The 20,696-nt window shown below is 37.4% G+C and overlaps 1 long non-coding RNA gene across 1 annotated transcript in view; it reads left to right on the forward strand.

The window, feature by feature from the left end:
* Positions 1-1,882: 1,882 nt before the first annotated feature.
* LOC132212737 (uncharacterized) overlaps positions 1,883-20,696 on the forward strand; it is a 183,086-nt gene continuing 164,272 nt past the window's right edge. Inside the window, exon 1 of the long non-coding RNA XR_009447775.1 lies at positions 1,883-1,966. This is a non-coding gene — a long non-coding RNA (uncharacterized LOC132212737). The remainder of the gene's footprint in view (positions 1,967-20,696) is intronic.

Below are 20,696 nucleotides of genomic sequence, written 5' to 3' on the forward strand. Positions count from 1 at the left end.
TGAAATACTGAGACTACAAGGACTAATCTGTGGCTTGTCTGTTGACGTCATTGTGGAATCTTAACCTTTGAAAAGGCAGGTTTAGACACAGCAAAAATATTTCCTCTTTCAAACCTGTTTTCCCCTTTTTTGCAAACAACATTATCCTTCTCTGTAAAAACATTCAAACCTGTAAAGAATTTTTGTGACTTTATTTGAGCCAAACTGTAGACAATTGCCAGGAAGCATAATCTAAATGTATTGGGATAATGCTCCTGAGTCTTAACAATCAAAGGAGAAGAAGTAAGTGGGTTACATAAAATCCACTGGTGATAGATTAGGGAGGCGGAGAAAGAAAGGTGGGAGGAAACCTCTGGGATTAGATGAAAAGTAAAATGATAGACACCCACTTCTTTTACCCAGGTGGGTACAGGATAGTTACCAGTCAACAATTAACATGATAATGATAACAATGAAATAATTTATGCTCTCTGTACTGGTGCCCAGGCGCATTTGGTTTTGCCCTGAGCGGTCCAGAAAAAGAGAAGTTACAAGTTACCCTGGCATTTCACAGGAAAGTTATCTTAGATGCAAAAAGACAATAGGCTCAATTAAGGTAAAGATTGACCTTTGTTAGGGAAGATACTGGCCTAGGATGTGACTACACACTATAAACTGCTTTTAGTCAAAGTATTAATTTCAGACCATCCTTTGTGGTTACTTTAGGTCTTTGAGTTTGCTGGTCAGGTTAGCATGTGGCCTTTTTTTCATCCATAATAAAAAATAATACCATTTTGCCTTCTGGATTCAAAGGTTGAAAATCTTTAAATATATGAGTATATTTGAACATGAGTTCATTCATTCATCTATTTAATGAAAAAGAATGTAATTTAGTGAATGCCTGGGTGATAGTTACCTTGTCATGTTCTAAGAATTTTAAGATAAACATGGCAATGTGCTTCCTTTCAAGATGCAAAATTCCAAATATATGAAGTTGGTTAATCCAGATTGGTTTTTCAAAGAGCTTTATAAAGCTGGTGCTATGCAAATTTAAATTATTATTGTTGTGGTCATTAATATAGAGATCCTTCTGAAACATAGAGTTTGGGGTGCAGGCATTTCTTCTTGTGGGCCCTTGTCCTCACGAAGTTTGAAGAATAAACTAGTGGACTAACAGATTTCTTTAATAAAAATGTAGAAGTTTATTGGAAGCATATACAAACTCCATCTGGGAATGGGTGTCCTTAAAAGGGACCCCCTGAGAGGAGCCCCCAAATGAGAAAAGCCTTCTCTCTCTCTCTCTCTCTCTCTCAAAAAAAAAAAAAAAAACAAACACAAAAAAACCAAAACAAAAAAAACCCCCAAAAATTAAAAAAGCACACACACACACACACACACACACACACACAAAAAAAAAACTAAACCCAAAAAACCTAAAACCTAAAAACCTGTGTCATATCCCTTTGTCTCAGGTTTATATAAGCTGTAGCTCTTTGTCTCTTCATGCTCCCTTCTAATTGGACCCCTTCCCCATTTGATGACCCTGAGCTCTCCTAATTGGTTACTCTTTTGTAGAATATCAGTTTCAAATGCCAAAACTCACAGGATACCCCCCTTGTTTACTCCCTCTTATCTTGGAACATTCCTCTGTCTCTGGTGAAAATATGTTTTCCTCTTTCCGGCATTTATCGACATTTCTCTATCCTCTGTGAAAGTGTTTCCTTCTTCCCAGTTCTCTGTGACTTTTCTTTATCCTCTGTGACTGTATGCCTTCTGGTGGGTCCAAGCCCCCACCTATGTATTTTTCCCCTCGATAGTCTGTAAACTGGCCTATTTTGGCCCTAGAATTCCTTTTCCTTCTAGAAGCGAGCATCATTTTTCTTTTTATATATATTTTTTGCAGCTTTGAAATAGGGTCGTGCGAAGAGGCCCAGAGTGAAACACAAAGTGGCCACCATCAGCATGAGGACCCCAACAGGTCAAACTGGTAAGTGGAAAAAGTAATGCATTAGTATCTTTTTATATGTCATTAAATCTGTTGTTATCTTTTTTTATGCGATAATTCTCAGAATTTACAAGCAAAAATGAGAGTGCTTCTCAAAGGACAGTGCCTATGAAATTCACTGTCATTACTTGGAAGACCTTGGGGAGTTGGTATTCTGTGGGAAGTCACCAATCTGTTCTAGACAGTCATGGATTTAAAGCAGCTATTTGAACTTGTGAAAGTTGCTTAATTCTTTGAGTCTTACTTTTTTAAATTTTAAAATGGAGATTATAATAATTATCTTGTTAGGACTTTTCCTAAGATCTAAAATATTGCATATAAAGATTCGAGTAGTTTCCTTAACATAGAAAAAGAGTTTAAAGATATTAGTCTACTGTTTCCTGAATACTTTCTAAAAACCAAGTATTAAATGCTAAACACTTTAATGCATTATTTTATGGAATACAACCCTTAGAGGTAGAAGCTATTTTAACTCTCATTTTACAGATGAAAAAACTGCTATTCACAGATTATTGGACTTGCTTTAAATCGCACACTGCTTCCTGAGACAGGTGTGTCTGGTGGCAGAGTTTCTGCTCTTATATTTATTCATAAAATCAACAAACATTTATTGGCTATCTGAAAATGACAAACTTTTTTCTTTTTTAGCTGAGATGCCATGCTATTTTACAAATGATTGCTACTTAGAGTATAATTATATATGTATATGAGGTGTTATAGTTTGCAAATAAGTTATGAATAATTACTTTTATTTAGTATTCACATAGTCGTTGTGGAAGACGAGGTAGGGAGCATTACTTCTATTTTACAAATGGAGAAATTAAGGTCCCAGAGGCGAATTAGATCACTGGAGGTCTTGGAGCTGTGTTTCTCAGACTGTGGTTAAGTGTCAGTGTATTTCTAATCCATTGCAGACAATGTTTTTGTAGAATGACTAAACATTACTTACTAGAGAAATAAAATGATTAAAAAGCAGACACCAAAGACACAACTCCACATTTTAACTATTTTTTATTATTCTACAGATATGGAATTACTCCATGAAATGGGTCTGAAAGTCTCTAATGCTTTCTCTGAGTCCTATACCCATCCCAGTTAGTATCTGCACAGTGACACCAGCCTATAGATCAGACAGTAAACTGCATAGCACTGATAGAGCTAATGCGGGGTGGGACAAGACTAGGTTCACAGTTGTTCATATGGAAAATAGTACAATAGTAAATAAATAAAAATACACGAATAAAGCCTGTGTTTCGCATACCCACAGCTGTAAACCTACTTTTGCACACCCTGTATGAGGCAGATCCAGCACGCAAGCCCAGACCTTCCATCTCTAGTCCGTGTGGTTTCAATTTACTCCATACCACCTCAACAAACAGCCAGGCATCTTGTTTATGGTCCAAGGGACAGGAAGCTCGAATTCCAAATTGTTCACATGAAACAAGTGCAAGAAAATTGATAATGGCCAGACATTTTCAAAGTTATATGAAACCAATGACATGAAAAAAGTGAAAAAAACAGTGGGAAGCTCATGGAAATGATTTCTTTTAAATTTATGTGTAAGAAATCAATTCTTAAATTCTGTGATATGTGATGTAGTATTGAAAAACTTTCTCAAGATACCTTTTTTTTTCTTTCCTCTTTTTAATTTGTTTATATTTTGAAAAGAGTAGTTAGGTTATATTTCAGAGTCTGAGCCTTGTCAGTTCCCCAGAACAGAATATGGGCCTCACATTATTCCAAGTGATAAAATTGGATTTTGGCCAGTTATGAAATGAAAATGAACTCATCGAACCACCTCACGGAAAGGACCTGAAAATAATGTAACTTATTCATTTCAAAAACTGCCAAAGAAAATTGCAGTGCTTTTGGTGCAAAGTAAAATGTACATTGAGTCAGCAATGAAAATTTACATTGTAAGATGGTTTTGTGGGTTTCTCAGATCTCCTGATGAAACGGACCCAAATATTTACAAGTGCTATTTCATTAATAGCAACTTTTACCATCTCTGTCAAAGTAATATTGTACCAATGTTCAGGAATAACTTTTGGTTGTGAGTAAATATTATTGAAAGATTCATTTTTTCTCCAAATGATGCTTATAGAGTTTTTTAAAATTATAATATAAAATGTCAGGAATAGTTCTTGTTTTTTTAAAGTTCTACTGTCTTAGTGCTTAAAGCAGCTAAAGTGGCTGTAAGGGCATAGAGAAAGATGAAAATTTATGACAACATTCAAAACTGAGTCTTTCAGCCCATCTATTATTAGCATCTGGGAAGACTCCACATTGCAAAAATGAAATTCACAGTTTGAAGTAGGGCAAATCCATGGCCTTAAATAATATGAGAGTTTCTGTGTTCCTCACTTGCTTTCTGCCCCATGACTCACAGATCCAAGATTTGTATGACTCAGAAAGTCAGGCAGTCATATCTGGGCACCCCTCTTTAGTCAGTACCTTCATATTTCTCCTCCCACTGAAAAGAGCAGAGAGGAAGGAAGAACTTAGGGAAACCCACTGCACCAAGGAGAGAGAAAATCCCAATAATCATTGTAGATTGTAGGTGTGGTGATGATAGGAATTGGGAATTACTCTCTTTCTCTCTCTCTCTCTCTCTCTCTTTCTCTCTCTAACAATACTCTATCACAGCTATTTTCAAGTTGTATGATGCAAGAATTTTTAAAACATGCAATACCTGTTTAGTCAGGGTCACTGACCTCTTTCCCCTTACATTGTCAAACTAAAAAAATCACAACAAGCAACACAACAATAGCCATTCGGTGTGACTAAATAAAAAATTTTTGTCAGATTGATAGAAAATATATTTTTAGTGTGCTGCAAAATTTTAGTAATTGAATTGTGTGTGCCATGAGATGAAAAAGGTTGACAGTTGCTGCTCTGTCAGACCAGGGTAGGAAGACCACAAATGGGGAAAAAAGATGGTCCGTCAACATTATAACAGATGTGCTTTATTTGAATGTTACTCATTGGATTTAGTGCCTGAGTTTACACAACCCACTCTTTAACTGTGAAGCTTAGATGCTCTTTGCTAACAGCCAAGTTATCAGTATGACCAAGTTATCAGGGCTAAGGGTAAGTCTCCTGACTTGTCTTTTTTTATCTCTATTACAGATGTAATACTCTCCCTTTGCCCCTCCCACCCCCCATTGCTCTCCTCCACCAGGTTCTCCCTTGCCCCAGGCCTTCACCATTCTATTGTCTATGTCAGCTGTGGGCAAACTATGGCCCGCGGGCTGGATCTGGCCCATTTAAAATGAATAAAACTAAAAAAAAAAAAAAAAAAAAAGACCCTACCCTTTTATGTAATGATGTTTACTTTGAATTTATATTAGTTCACACAAACCCTCCATCCATGCTTTTGTTCCGGCCCTCTGGTCCAGTTTAAGAACCCATTGTGGCCCTCGAGTCAAAAAGTTTGCCCACCACTGGCTATGTCCATGGTCAGTGCATATCCTATCTAATAAAAGAGAAACATGGTAATTGGTATACGACCGCTACCCTTCCCATTGGCTAATCAGTGAGATATGCAAATTAACTGCCAGCCAAGATGGCAGCCGGCAGCCAGGCAGCTTGAAACTAACATTAGGCTTGCTTGCTTCAGTGACAGAGGACTCCAACGTTCCCCCGCTGTGTTGCCGGCCTCTGAGCCTGCAGTTTAAGAAACATTGTAACAAATATAGAAGTTAAACAAAACCCCAGAAACCTGCTTTCAGCGAGCCCGGGATCTCAGAGCTGGAGTTGATATAGAGTTTCGATTATAGAACCTAAACAAACCAGATACCTACTTTCAGCACGTGAGGCCTCAGAGCTGGAGCCAGAGCTGAAGCTGGCCCAGAATTTAAAAAAAAAGAAAAAAGAAAAAAAGGAGCAGTTGGGAGCTTCAGTCCTAGCCTGAAAACAGCCCTCAGCCCCTCACCCAGGCTGGCCAGGCACCTCAGTGGGGACCCCCACCCTGAAAAGTGTGTGACCAGCTGCAAACAGCCATCATCCCCTCACCCAGGCTGGCCAGGCACCCCAGTGGGGACCCCCACCCTGATCCAGGACACCCTTCAGGGCAAACCAGCCAGCCCCTACCTGTGCACCAGGCCTCTATCCTATATAGTAAAAGGGTAATATACCTCCTAGCACCGGGATCAGTGTGACAGGGGGTAGCTCCCAAACCCCCTGATGGCCCTGCGGCTCTGTGTGTGACAGGGGGCGGAGCCACAACCTCCCTATCGGCCCCGCTCTGTTTGTGACAGGGGAAGGTGCCCCAAATCCCTGATCAGCCCTGTTCTCTGCCTGATAGGGGGGAGCTCCCCAACCCCCTGATTGCCCTGCCGCTATGTGTGTGACAGGCTGTGGTGCCCCAACCCCCTGATCGGTCCTGCTCTGTGTGTGACAGGTGTGGCGCCCCTCCGCCCCCACGGGCCCTGATCTGTGTGTGACCGGGTAGAGCCATAACCTACCCATCAGCCCTGCCCTGAGTGTGACAGGGTGCGGCGCCCCAACCCCCTGATCCGCCCTGCTGTGTTTGACAGGGGCCGGTGCCCTAACTCCCCTATCGGCCCTACTCTGTGAGTGACAGGGGGGAGCTCCACAACCCCCTGATCGGCCCTGCTCTGTGTGTGACAGGGTGCGGTGCCCCAACCCCCCCCCCCCACAGGTCCTGCTCTGTGTGTGAAGGGGTAGAGCCATAACCTCCCCATCGGCCCTGCCCTGAGTGTGAGAGTGGTGGCACCCCAACCCCCTGATCGGCCCTGCTCTGTGGGTGATAGAGGGCTGTGCCCCAACCCCCTGATGGGCCCTGCTCTGTGAGTGACAGGGGGCAGTGCCCCAACACCCTGATTGGCCCTGCTCTGTGAGTGACAGGGGGCAGTGCCCCAACACCCTGATTGGCCCTGCTCTGTGCGTGACAGGGGGTGGCGCCACAACCTCCCCATCGACCCTGCTCTGTGCATGACAGGGGGCAGCGCCCCAACTCCCCAATCAGCCCTGCTCTGAGCCCGACCAGGGCCTGCACCTAGGGATTGGGCCTGCCCTCTGCCACCTGGGAGCAGGCCTAAGCAGCAGGTCGTTATCTACCGAGGGGTCCCAGACTGCAAGAGTGCACAAGCTGGGCTGAGGGACCCCCCTCCCCCCCGAGTGCACAAATTTTTGTGCACCGGGCCTCTAGTCTATATCTATAAAAGGCTAATATGCAAAGTGTTCCCTCGGGAGTTCTACCAGGAGGCCAGGAGTTTGATCGCTCGCTATGACGTGTGCTGACCACCAGGGGGTGGCATGGAATGAAGGAAGGCCCTGGCCGGCAGCTGGCGGCTGGGGAAGGGAGGCCGGGCGGCAGCTGGAAGGCCTCCATCAGCCTTGATTGCTGGCCAGGCCTAGGGTCCCTACCCATGCATGATTTTCGTGCACCAGGCCTCTAGTATACATATATTATTTAGTTAATCTCTTCCTACCTCCTCCTCTTCTCCCCCCTTTCCTCTGAGATTTGTCAGAATGTTCCATGTTTCCATGCCTCTGGTTTTATTTTATTCACCAGTTTATTTTTTTAATTAGATTCCACCTATAAGTGAGATCATGTGCACATGATCCCACTTCTAGGAATATATCCTAAGAATCCTGAAACCCCAACCAGAAAGAATACATGCCCCCCCACCCCCCACCATGTTCATAGCAGCATTATTTACAATAGCTAAGATCTGGGAACAGCCCAAGTGCCCATTAGTAAATGAGTGGATAAAAAGCTGTGGTACATTTACACAGTGGAGTACAATGCAGCTGACTTGTCTTTTGAAATACACTACCCTTCAATATATTTTATCGTGTCTTCAGATCAGTAAACAATAACAGCCATACCATCAAAGCCAGACATGATTTGGATAATGATTACTTGACATGGGAAATTAAAACCTCAAATGTAAAATGTATATAGAACAATGCGTTAATACAGAAACCGGAAAAGATATCTTTAAAAAAAAAAATTGTTATCTTTACATATACATTGTTTGACTTAGATATAAATACCCTAGAGGTTGAAAAAATTTAAATGTAAAAGACTGAAAGGAAACAGAAAAAGTAGCAGAAGAATAAAACTGCCTTTGAAGGTAACAGATAATATAATCAGAAAACAAACTGAAGACACACTCCTAGAATATAGAGGTCACAGACAATCAGTGAAAATGATGAGTGAGAGAAAATGACCAATATGGAAAACAAGAATCAAACATGTAGATAATTGTTCATGAAAATAAAAAGAAAAAGGATAAATAAAAAATAAGCACTAATCGAAGAATCACAAAGGGAAGGAGATCTTGCTCAGGAAGGAAATAAAAAGGGCTTTATGACTCTAGAATTTATTTTTTAAAATCTGAGATTTTTTAATTTTGCTTGAAAATTTCCTATTCATTAATTCATTAAAAGTTAGGAAAATCTAATGGTAAACTGAGACAAAATATTATTATTTTCTGATAGTTTTTTTTATTATAATGCTTCATGTTTCTAGACTATAGAAAGTTGGTTTTTTCTGTTTGTTGTTGTTTTTTTCCTTAATCAATTTTGGTAATTTGTGTTAACCTAGAAAAAACTGTCAATGCTGAGTGATTGTCCATGTTTAAATATACACAGACAAAAATAATTGAAATTAATGCAGTAGTGCCATAATTGAGTTTTTATTTTTTCAATTTTAATATCATTTATGTGTTCTGACATATAAAATAATGATATATTATTGGTTCATTAAAGACTGTTATTGAAATATACTTAAGAACAGTACACACACAAAAGCAAGTGAACAGTTCAACGAATTTTCACAAGTCAACAATACATGGACACCTATGTTTAGAAAATAAACATAACCAACATAATTGAAAATGCTTTTTTCCTTTCAAAGTTCTGAATCCCAATCTTTTTACCTATACTAAACAATTTTCTGAAGTCTTATACTATGCATTGTTTCACTTTTTTTGGTTTATATGAGTGGAATAATAGAGAATGCACTTGTTTTGTCATGTGGCCTATACCCAATATTATTTATGTGAGATTTCTATGTATAGCAGTAATTTAATTTTCAATGCTTTATACTATTCCAGCATGGCCAGTTTGTCACTCATACATTGTCATACATGTCTTTTGGGGCAGGTATGGCCACATTTCTGTGGGATATACAATTACTTATATGTGACATTTATGCTCATTTTTAATAGGTACTGCCGATTTCCCAAACCAGTATAATCATTTACATTCCCACTAGCAGAGTATATGGGTTTTAGTTGTTCTACACCTTTAGCAGCACTTGGTGATGATCAGAAATTTATTTTAGTCATTTTGACAGGTATGTGGTGGTATCCCATTGTGGTTTTAATCCACATTTCCTTAATGATTAATCAAGGTGGTATTACTGCCTCTGATCAACAGTTTCCTAGGAAACCCCAAAGTAAAAGTGAAGAGAAATTCAGAGAATGTATTTAAAAAGCTGGTAGCTTTATTCACCTCCAGTGAACAAACGTTCAGTCTAAAGCAGTGATGGCGAAACTTTTGAGCTCAGCGTGTCAGCATTTTGAAAAACCCTAACTTAACTCTGGTGCCGTATCACATATAGAAATTTTTTTTTAATATTTGCAACCATAGTAAAACAAAGACATATTTTTGATATTTATTTTATATATTTAAATGCCATTTAACAAAGAAAAATCAACCAAAAAAAAATGAGTTTGTGTGTCACCTCTGACACGCATGTCATAGGTTCGCCATCACTGGTCTAAAGGGACCTAAATTTCCCCTTTACATAGGAACATTTTTAAAGGCATATACCAACATATATAATTAAATGTGTGCAAGCCTGGCAATCTCACTCGACTTAAATTCAACTTGTCCATTTTGCTCAACTTTCACTCTCCATTTAGCTAATTAATGCATCGCAATCTATCACTTTTGTCTTGTTTCATTGGGTGTAGACCAATCTTCTGACAGCAGACTCACAGTTGAATGGTGGTGATTAGAGTTTATTGCAGGAGAGTGATTGCGCACTCCATTTCTGAGTTGGGAAAACTAATTATTTGTCCAGCCATTGGAAACGAGGGATGGCCCATGGGCTAGAGGCATGAGAAGGGCCCAGGAGAGCAGCATGATTTTGACAGAGGGCCTGGGGCTCTCACCCGTGCAGCAAGTGTGACAGCTCCATCACTTCCCCAGGCATTTCTTCTTGTGGGCTGTGTAGTGGTTCACTGGCTTCCAGTACTATTCGTTTCTAAATAGTGTGAGAGTGTGGCTGCTATGTTATTGAGACAATTTTGATGTGAATAATTTAATACTGTATTGTCAAGTGGCACTTTTTAAAATGAAACCATGTTATCAGAAATTAGCCAGATCTTATTTGTGGTTGACAGAGGCAGAGAGTGGGGCGGAGAATATGACAAAACTGGTCAAAAGGAACACATTTCCAGTTGTAACATAAATAAGAACTGAGGGGATAATGTACAACATGATGACTATAGTTAACACTGCTCTATGGTAGATTTGAAAGTTAAGAGAGTTCTCATGACAAGGAAAATGTATTATTTGTATCTATATGAGATGATGGATATTAATTAAATTTATTGGAGTAATTATTTCACAATATATGTAAGTTGAGTCATTATGCTGTCCACCTTAAGCTTATACAAGGCTATTTGTCATTTATATCTCAATAAAACTGGAAAAAATAGCCAAATATAATATACATAATATACAATTTATCATGGCAACCATTTCTAAGTGTACAGCTCTATGGTAATAAACACATTCACATCATCATGCCAATGCTACCACCATCTGCCTGTATAACTTTTTAGTATAGCAACTTCAGTCACATACAAACATTCCTAACAGTATCCTCCTCCCTTTATATCTAGGGTTTACCCATTAGCATAGACTTATAACTATTTTTATAAATGTGCCTTTTAAATTTTGTAGAAAATAAAAAGTGAAATTTCAAATCAAAATTACAATAATGCTGTTATTTATACTTATATATTTACTTTACCAGATAACTTTATATTTTCATATGATTTTGAATTACTGTCTAGCATCTTTCCATTTCAATACAAAAAAAAAAAACTCCTTTTAACATTGCTTGTGGGGATATCTTAATTTTTCCTCATTTCTAAATAAAGTTTTGCCAAACATAGAACTTAGGTTGATAGGGTTGATACTTTTCTTTTTCTTTTCTTTAGCACTTTAAATACATCATCCTACTGCCTTCTGCCACACAGGCTACTGTTGAGAAATATACTGATCTAACGGAATCCCTTGTGTGTGATGAGTTATTTTCTCTTGGTGCTTTTAAGATTCTCTGTTTTTGTCTTTCAGCAATTTGATAATAATGTTTCTCAGTGTGGGTTTCTTTCAGTTAACCATCTTGGGGTTGAGCTTGTTGCATTTGTAGATTTGTGTTATTTCCTCAAAATTGGGAAGTTTTCTGCCATTATTTCTTCATACAATCTCTTTTCCTCTTCTCTGTCTGTTCTTCTTTTAAGACTTACATATTGTTCTAAGCACACACATGTGTGTCCCCAAGTACCTTATGCTCTGTACTCTTTTCTTCAGTATTGTTTTTCTTCTTCAGACTCAATACTTTCAAATAACCTGCCCTCCATTTAACTGATTCTGTTTACCTCCTATTTGAGGCTGCTGTTAAACCCCAAAAGTTAATATTTCAACTTATTATATTTTTTTAAATTTTCTATTTGGTTCTTTTTAAAAATTTTCTATCACGTTTTTGTTTCCATTCTGTTCAGATATATCTAGGATTTTTAAAAATTATTTCCTTGAATGCTTTATCCATGCTTTTCTTTAGCTCCGATAGCATATTTAAGATAATTGTTTTTAACATCTGGAGCTCTGATGTATGTATTTCTTCAGGGGCCATTTTTGGATTTATTTTGTTTCTTTTAATAGGCCATATTTCTATTTCTTTAAATAGCTTGTTATTGTTTGTTTAAAATTGGACATTAGAAAAAAGAGTCACGTTTCCCACTCTTTATAGACTGGCTTTTTCAGGGGAAGACCTTAATTAATAAGCCCAGCTTCACGTTCTTCTGGGCGTGTGTCCTGTCTGGGCATTTGAGTATACGTCCTTGCTCTACCCCATAAACACTGCAGATCTTTGATTTGTTTTCAGAGCTCCCACAAGGCTCTTTGTCAATCTATAGTTGTTCAATTAATATTTCTGTGGGGTACAAGAGCCTGGAGCTTCCTAGTCCAACTTAATGCTGATGTCACTCATCGCTGCTTTAATTTAAGACTTAATTTCCCAAAGACCCTCACTCCAACTACTTCTTGGTGCCTTGTATGTCCTATTGTATTCTTTTGCCCATTATATCTTACCCCCAGGTGTCCGCAGATCTGCATTGTCCCTGCAGTTCCTACATGCCTGCCACTGCTTTACATGTCTTCCCTTTTAAGCTAAACTGTGCTGTTCTTTCCCTGTATGAGTTTCCTCGTAAGTCAGCACACAGACAGGGCATTGCAACTATGTTCTACCTGGCTCTTTCTGGCCTGAGAGAGGGAACTACGAATTGGGCCACTTCTTCCTGACTGTGCAACACTGCACAGGGGAAGGATGGTGCAGGTGTGAGTAAGACACCACAAGACTTTCTGCCATTTTGAGCATGCCTTTCCTGGATTGGGCATCTGCTTGTTTTTTGAAAGCCATTGACTAGTTTTCCAAGCTCCTACAAAGTTATATTAATCAATGTATAGTTCCCTACCTCCCCTGTGGGAAAATAATTGCTTAGAGCTTCCTAGTCCACAATTTAAAAAAATTATTGACTTTACTGCGGTAAGATTGGTTAATAATATTATATAGATTTCAGGGTACAATCCTATACTATATCCTCTGTATATTGTATCATGTGTTCACCACCCAAAGTCAAGACTTATTTAACCGCCGAAACCGGTTTGGCTCAGTGGATAGAGCGTCGGCCTGCGGACTCAAGGGTCCCAGGTTCGATTCCGGTCAAGGGCATGTACCTGGGTTGCAGGCACATCCCCAGTGAGGGATGTGCAGGAGGCAGCTGATCGATGTTTCTCTCTCATCGATGTTTCTAGCTCTCTATCTCTCTCCCTTCCTCTCTGTAAAAAATCAATAAAATATATTTTAAAAAAAAAGACTTATTTAACCATTTATCCCCATTTACCCTCTTTTGATTACGTTTTTCTAAAGTTTTTATTTAAATGCTTTCTAAATGTAATACTATGTTGTCATTTCAAAGGGGAAGACTAATTTGCTATATATTTTGTTTGTATTATACCATGCAAGTAAGTACTTTATTGAATTAGCCTGTTGGTTTTTTTTAAGTTCCAGCGTATTAACCAGTGTCTGCTCAGTAAAAATATAAAGTAGCAATAGTATTTATCTAAATTCTATTCTAGTTTTCTAGTTTTAATCAGTGTTTTGTTCAAATATGAAACAGCCTTATATAATCTTACTTTTGAAGGGGAGAGTGCACATTATAATGTTTAAGCAATTATGGTTTGTTTTGGGCATGATTTCAGCTTTGACATAGAATAATTCCAGTGACTCTAAAGATGTTATAAAACTGTCATCATAGGAAAGTTTAGAATCATTAAGGCCTTCATGTCAATATTGTTCCTACTATATTGCCTGCTGTTCTAATATATGATTGAAGTGGGAAAGAGCTGAGGTTAAGGGTCAACTAAGTTAGAGTTATTTTTGTTGGTAGACCAAATCCACCATTTTGTCCCTGTGTTTTAGCATCATAGTTAATTTGGAGTTAATTCTATATAAGCAATAATTTTAAATCAATGTGTAGCACCATTCCCATAGTTAAGCAATATGCATGTGATATATAGGTGTTTCAGTAATTTTATGATCTCAGGTTTAATAAAGGAAAGAAAACTTGGAATTTAAGTAATCATGATAGTAGGATCAATGCTCTACTGTAAATTCTAAAGTGGAGAGCTATAATTAATTTTGTATAACCACATCCTTCATTTTAAAAAGCCAATCATGGCCTTTTCAAAAAGAGTTTGTTTATTTAACAAAAGAGTACAAATAATTGAGAGATAACATGGAGATTATGATCCATTCATTTAGGCATGTTTATTTTTCCCAAGATTGTAATCCCAATGTCATTTACAGATTTTTCCCACAAACATGGCTTTCACAATAGGAACATTTGTAATTAGCTATATGTGAAGTGAGCTGTATATTACCATGTGCTTTAGCAACAAGTATCACTGGGCACAATTGTCATGTAAAGCAAATGAAAGCGTTCCTCAGTGGGAGTTATTAAAGCAGAATTTGCATTCATCCAAACAACGATAACATAAAACTTACATTTATTTTATATTAATGCATATTTATTCTTCAAGAAATCTGAACGTGGAAAGCCCTTCTGATTTTATTTGTGAAAGTAGTTATATCACAGAATTGGCATAGAATTTACGCCAATCACTCTAAAGCTTGGATTCTATGGTATATAGAAATGGCTTTGTATATTTAATTACAAAGAGAAATTTCTAAACATTGTGCTATGAAATAAGAGTTCATGGCATAAACTATTAGGATGATAAGGTGAAATAAGCTTCTCTGGATAGACTGACACCTTTTTCTGAACCTTAAGTGTTAGGGAAATTTTTGGTCTTGATGAATTCTGTAGAAAACCTGAGTAAGATACTACTCTGGAAAATTCATAGCAGCATTATTGATACTACATCACTGATGGATTCTTTCCTTCTAGAAGCATAATGTGAAGTACATAAAGATAAAAATGAGCTCATTTCCTAAAAGTTAAAATAAAAATAATAATCTTTATTATGATAGGAAGGAATGAATACAAGGTGTTTAAATTTATAGATTATGTTGAGTTATTTTCCTGTCAAGTGTATTCAATTAAAACAGCTAACAAAGGCTTAACCCAGTTTCTTTAAATATCTATGTATTTTCTTCATTTCATTTTTATCACTGAATAATAAAACTCCCTGGAAGCTACTCTTGGCTTCCTCCCCTTCACTGAGGCTCTATCAAGTGAGTGAGTGTGTTATTCACACAACTACACAGACCCAGGTACATACACGTACATAGATTTGTCTGTGTCATTGAAAGTAAAAGGGCATGATTTTTCATTTATGGCAGCTAAGATGACCATTTTCTCCTAACTTCCAAGGCTAAATCCCTTTTATTTAATTCCTCTAACTTGGTCTTTTTCTCCATAGAAACAAAAGGTATGAATATACCTTTAATCCAGAGTGTTCACAGGCAAAATTGGAAGATAGGTAAATGTTTTTCTTGTTTTCACTTTCTATTCCTTTTTCAATGGGTTTCTTTGTTTTGTTTTATGACTCAATGTCATTGTGCTCTGCCACCTAACTCCTTTAATAAATCAATTATATTTTAGGTGTCAGATAAAAAGAATTTGATATATTGCTTCACATTAAGTTGGAAGTAACAGTTAATCTCTACTTTATAATGGCATTTACTTTTAATAAGAAATATTGCATATCTATGCAAGTAATCATAGGCTCTCTTGACATAGATTAGAGATAATATTTTCTTATTCTAAAATTTGTGCAATCATAACATTTGTTGTCTAAACCAAGAAATCCTCAATAATGAAAAGGGCACTATTTATAACTGCATAGGGATTAAAGTGTAAATTATGATTGTTTGTGACAGTCCCTCAACCTAAAATGCCACCTTCTAATCCTAGGCTTCTATCTCCAGAGTATCCAGTCTTTCATGTGGTTCCAATAATTTTCAGACATGTGCTATCTTGCAAAACTTAATGCCAAAAACAAATGTATGGAATTGCTCATTAAGGTGTCCATGAAATGGCTTAAAAATCCCAGGATAAGCAATTTCCCAATTTTTAGGATGGAAAATGTGGTCAGTATTATTAGAGGTTATGGTTAGTATAGTATGTGGTCCCTTGGAAAAACGCATTGAACTTTCTACTCATTTCTAATTTATACTCCTCTAAAACCATATTACTTTATGAATCCACATTACTTCATTGAGCCTGTTCTTCTTGGTTTAGAGAGGTAGGTGGGGGGGGGGATTAACTAAATAGAGGATGTCTAAATATATTTCCAGCACTAATATTCTGTGAGTTTGAGCAAGAGTTATGATAAACGTGCCTGCTTCCAATAAATAACACCACAAACTAAAGAATTCATTTATGCACAATTGATGTGAATTCTTAGATTCTCTCTAATAATTGTTGAATAGGAAGGTGACATAAATCTCCAGTTCTATTATTTCCCTTATTTGTTGTCTTTGTTCATGCACCAACTGTGCTTGATCTCTGTTAAAAGTAAGATGCCATTGAAACCTTGAGTTTGGTAGTATCCCCTTCTCCACAGGGGATATGTTCCAAGACCCCCAAGGAATGCCTGAAATCACATGAAGTACTGAACATTGTAGATATTACATTTTCCCTGCATATACATACATTATATGGTTTCTCTTTGGGGTAACTGAATTGCCGACATCACTACTCATGTGCTTTGGGGTCCTTATTAGATAAAGTATGTGTTACTTGAACACAAGCACTGTGATGCTCTGACAGTCCATCTGATAACCCAGATGGTGGGGCGTCTATACAACATGGATATGCTCCTCCTGGATGGAATAGGAGAGGACATGTGAAATTTCATTATACTACTCAGAATGGCACACAATTGAAAACTTATGAATTATTTATTTCTGGAATTTTAAAAAATATTTTTGGACCATGGTTGACTGTGGGTAATGGAAATCACTGAAAGCTAGTTCATGGATAAGAGGGGAAAGAAGGCAGGGGAGGATGGAGAGGTGAGAGGAGATCAACCAATGAACTCATACAGTATGCATATATGCATAACCCATAGACACAGACAATAAATAGGGTGGTGAAGGCTTGCTGGGGGGGGGGGAGGGTAGAAGAAGAGGATAATGGGGGGAAAAGGGACATATGTAATGCTTTAAATAATAAATATTTATAAAAAAGGGGGGACAACTGTATAATATTTTTTTTATTAGAGCATGATGAATGTTAGTGGAGCATGAGACCATTTTTATTGATCATAAAATGAAACTAAGGACATTATTTTTTGTTTTATTCATTCCTAAAATGTTATTTAAACCATGATATCTGTAATAATTCTGCATCGTTTACACTGAAAGGAGACTCTACAGACCCTGAAATGTTTTTTTATAATAATGGTAGCTCTATGATTGCCCTCTCTGTGGACAGCATTAGGTTCTCTGGGAATTCCATTTAGTTTCTCTGGTTCTAAGACAAAAAGGTAGCATGTGTTAGGACTAAGGTTAAGCAATGATAAATATAAAATTAGTATTAAGGTTAGGATAACTGTGGAAGATAATCAATATAAGTTTGAGAAGTAGACAGATCATATTTCCAGTTGTGCCTCTACTGGTATTGGCCTTGTAAACTCACACCAAGTTGTTTATTCTCTTGAAGCCTTAGCTCCCTCACTTGTAAAATGGACTATTGACATCTAACATACAGAATATTTGAGAAAATGAAATAAGATAAATAAGTAGAACTGTCGCGGACATTGTAACTTCACAGATCTTGTATCATTCACTTTTCCTTGCCTGAGAATTTTGAACAAGTTTGAGAACTACTACTTCAACCATTTGTCTTTGGATCCTGGTGTCTTTCCTAATCTTTGTCCAAATTAGACTCTCATAAACCATCCCCATGCCCTCTCACCACCCACCACCACTCCAAATGAAACCATTAATGACACTGGTTCACAAGCTATTCTGATGTCAGACCAACTGGTAGACAGCTGGTGAGAGCTCACACATAGTTCAGGGCACTGGTGCCAAACTTGTAATTCTCATTAGAGCAATTTGCAGACTTTAAGAACCAGCCTTCACTTTTAGTATTTTTACGTTTTTCGTCTTTTTAAATCCAGAGAAAAGGATATGTGCTTAGCCTATGTCATGATAACTTTATTTGACAGAAAATGTGTTGCTATCTTTGAATGAATAAATGAAAAGTGTAAGATGCCCTGCAAGGTTGGAACACACCATTCTCCAAGAACCCCGCCAAGTTACTGACAGTGAGGCAAGGGGAGAACTTCGGGTCTGTGAAGAGAGTGCTCATACGGCACTTTAGGCTCCTGCTAAGGCAGATCAAGATTTGTATTATTGTCTCGATATTGTGTAATATGTGTCCAAATGCCCATCTGGAACATTATTTTGATTTGTATTCCTTTAGAATCAACTTCAATTTACAGTACTATCTTCTATCATTTTATGTTGTTATAAAAGTGAATCATATGTTTTTGGCAAACTGTAGATTTATCTTGGTATTAGAGGAAGAAAAGGGTAGGAAAGAACATGACAATGACGAAGAAGGAGAAGCAGGAGTGATCTGAGCCCAGGCGTTCAGAGTTGTGTTGTAGTTGCAATGCTATCTAGGCACATTTAGCCTTTGGTGATTAATTTTTTAATTCATCACTTCTTAAAATTTATTATTAATAAAATTGAAGTTAGAAGGAAAAGAGACATGGGGGTCTCAACATTCAAAAACCGTTTGTATTACGAAGTTGAGTTCTTTCTCACTTCTCTTTTCATAACTTCACTTAACTTGTCCTCAGAAAATATATTATGGGAGAAATATATTGTGGAAAATATATTACTGTGTACTACTACCCATCTTAAAACTCCTTTTCAAATACCTATACACAAAAAGAATTAACTCCAAAGAGAAAAGTAAAATTAACTTCCTGTCATAAATTAACGATATATATTTAACATAGTATCTTTTCATTGGAAAAACACTTTTCTTATTATTGGGCACCAGGGTATTCATTTCCCCATTTTCCTCCTACTACACTCTATTCTTATGCATAAACTTAATACTATCCTTCACTTCTAATGAGCAGTCTATAATCCAGACTAAAAAGCCTTGCTATACCGCAAGGCTGAGGTTTCTGTACTGGGAAATATGTTTAAGTTAGCATAAGACTATATTTTTCTAATAGTTTTGCAAACACACCAATCTTTCTCTTATCCATAGGTCATTTATTTTTCAATCTTAACCAGCAAGAAAATGACTAAGATCTTAAAAGGATTCTGAGATTTGAGAACAGATATCACACCTCATGTGTGTTTTTGCACATAATATCTTTGCTCTTATATTAAGCATGATTGCACTGGCTCTATTATCTGCTTTTCCAGACTACTGAGAATTAGGAAGAGATAGAGAGTGTGTTTAAGTCAGACGTACTGGCAATGTCAAAAAGGGACCGCTGCCATAATAACAATAGATCAGATTATTGTGATATTGAAGTAAATCCCTTAGACACCAAAAAATAAATGTATATCTAGTTTATTGTTTTTTTAAAAAAAAAAACATGAGTGCCCTAACTGGTTTGGCTCAGTGGATAGAGCGTCGTCTGGAAGAGTCCCAGGTTCGATTCTGGTCAAGGGCATGTACCTTGGTTGTGGGCACATCCCCAGTAGGAGGTGTGCAGGAGGCAGTTGATTGATGTTTCTCTCTCATTGATGTTTCTAACTTTCTATCCCTCTCCCTTCCTCTCTGTAAAAAATCAATAAAAATATATTTTTAAAAAACCATGAATGTATATCCCTTTTAAAAATACAATTTTGCAAGTCAGATGCTGGGTTCTTTGGGGCATATTGCAGCACATTTTTACAGAGATAGTGATATGTTGATTTTTATTTACTTTTTAAGTTGAATGTATTGGGGTGACATTGGTTAATAAGATTATATAGGGTTCAAGTATATAATTCTATGATACACCATCTGTATATTACATTGTGTGCCCATCACCCAAAGTCAAGTCATCTTCCATCACCATATATTTGATCCTCTTCATTCTTTATTATCCCTCAATCCCCCTTCACTCTAGCAACCACCATATTGTTGTCTGTGTATATGAGTTTTTTGTTTGTTGTGTGTTTGTATTGTTTGTTCACTTGCTGCTTTCAGTTTTATATCTCCACATATGATGTCAATCATATGGTTCTTAACCTTTTCTATCTGACTTATTTTGCTTAGCATGATACTCTCAAAGTCCATCCACGTTATTGCAAATGGCAATATTTCACCTTTTCTTATGGTTGACTGACTAGTATCCAATTGTATATATGAATATCTCCACAGAGGATCAGAGGAAAGAGCCAGAGCATCATGATGGATTATATTGTTTGCTTTTTAAAGTTTAGTTATGTCATTATTCTCACAATTTAACCATCATTTACTTTTTTTGCAAATTAATGAAACATAATTTTGTGCCGTAGTGATGGGTGTGTTGTACTAGAACATATATTCAGTGATTCCAGGTTTTAACTTTATGTATGATTATTAAATAGATCATGCCATGGCATTGAAATTCTGTAATGCAGACCTACAATTCATATTTGGGCTCCATGTCTAGTTAACAGTTTGCCCTTGTGTTCAAAATCCCCTAAGGATAGGCCTGTACCACTTTAGACTCTTTGTGGCTTCTTTTGGCTTTTGCTCTTTTCCAGTTTTTAGGGTAATTATTTGTGGGCAGAGTTCAAGATGAGGTATGTATATGTAGTCAGGGCATACCTTCAAGAGTGAGCAGTTGATCCAATAACGTTCAGGAACAGGATGGAGGAGAACCTGAGGGTTTGTCTCTGAAGAGTTAGGTGATCTGGCAGTGGTCATCCAATAGGCACCAGGAGCAAAGCGTCAGGGAGCAAGTA

This window comes from Myotis daubentonii, chromosome 11, assembly GCF_963259705.1.
Source record: "Myotis daubentonii chromosome 11, mMyoDau2.1, whole genome shotgun sequence".
NCBI classification, from domain to species: domain Eukaryota; kingdom Metazoa; phylum Chordata; class Mammalia; order Chiroptera; family Vespertilionidae; genus Myotis; species Myotis daubentonii.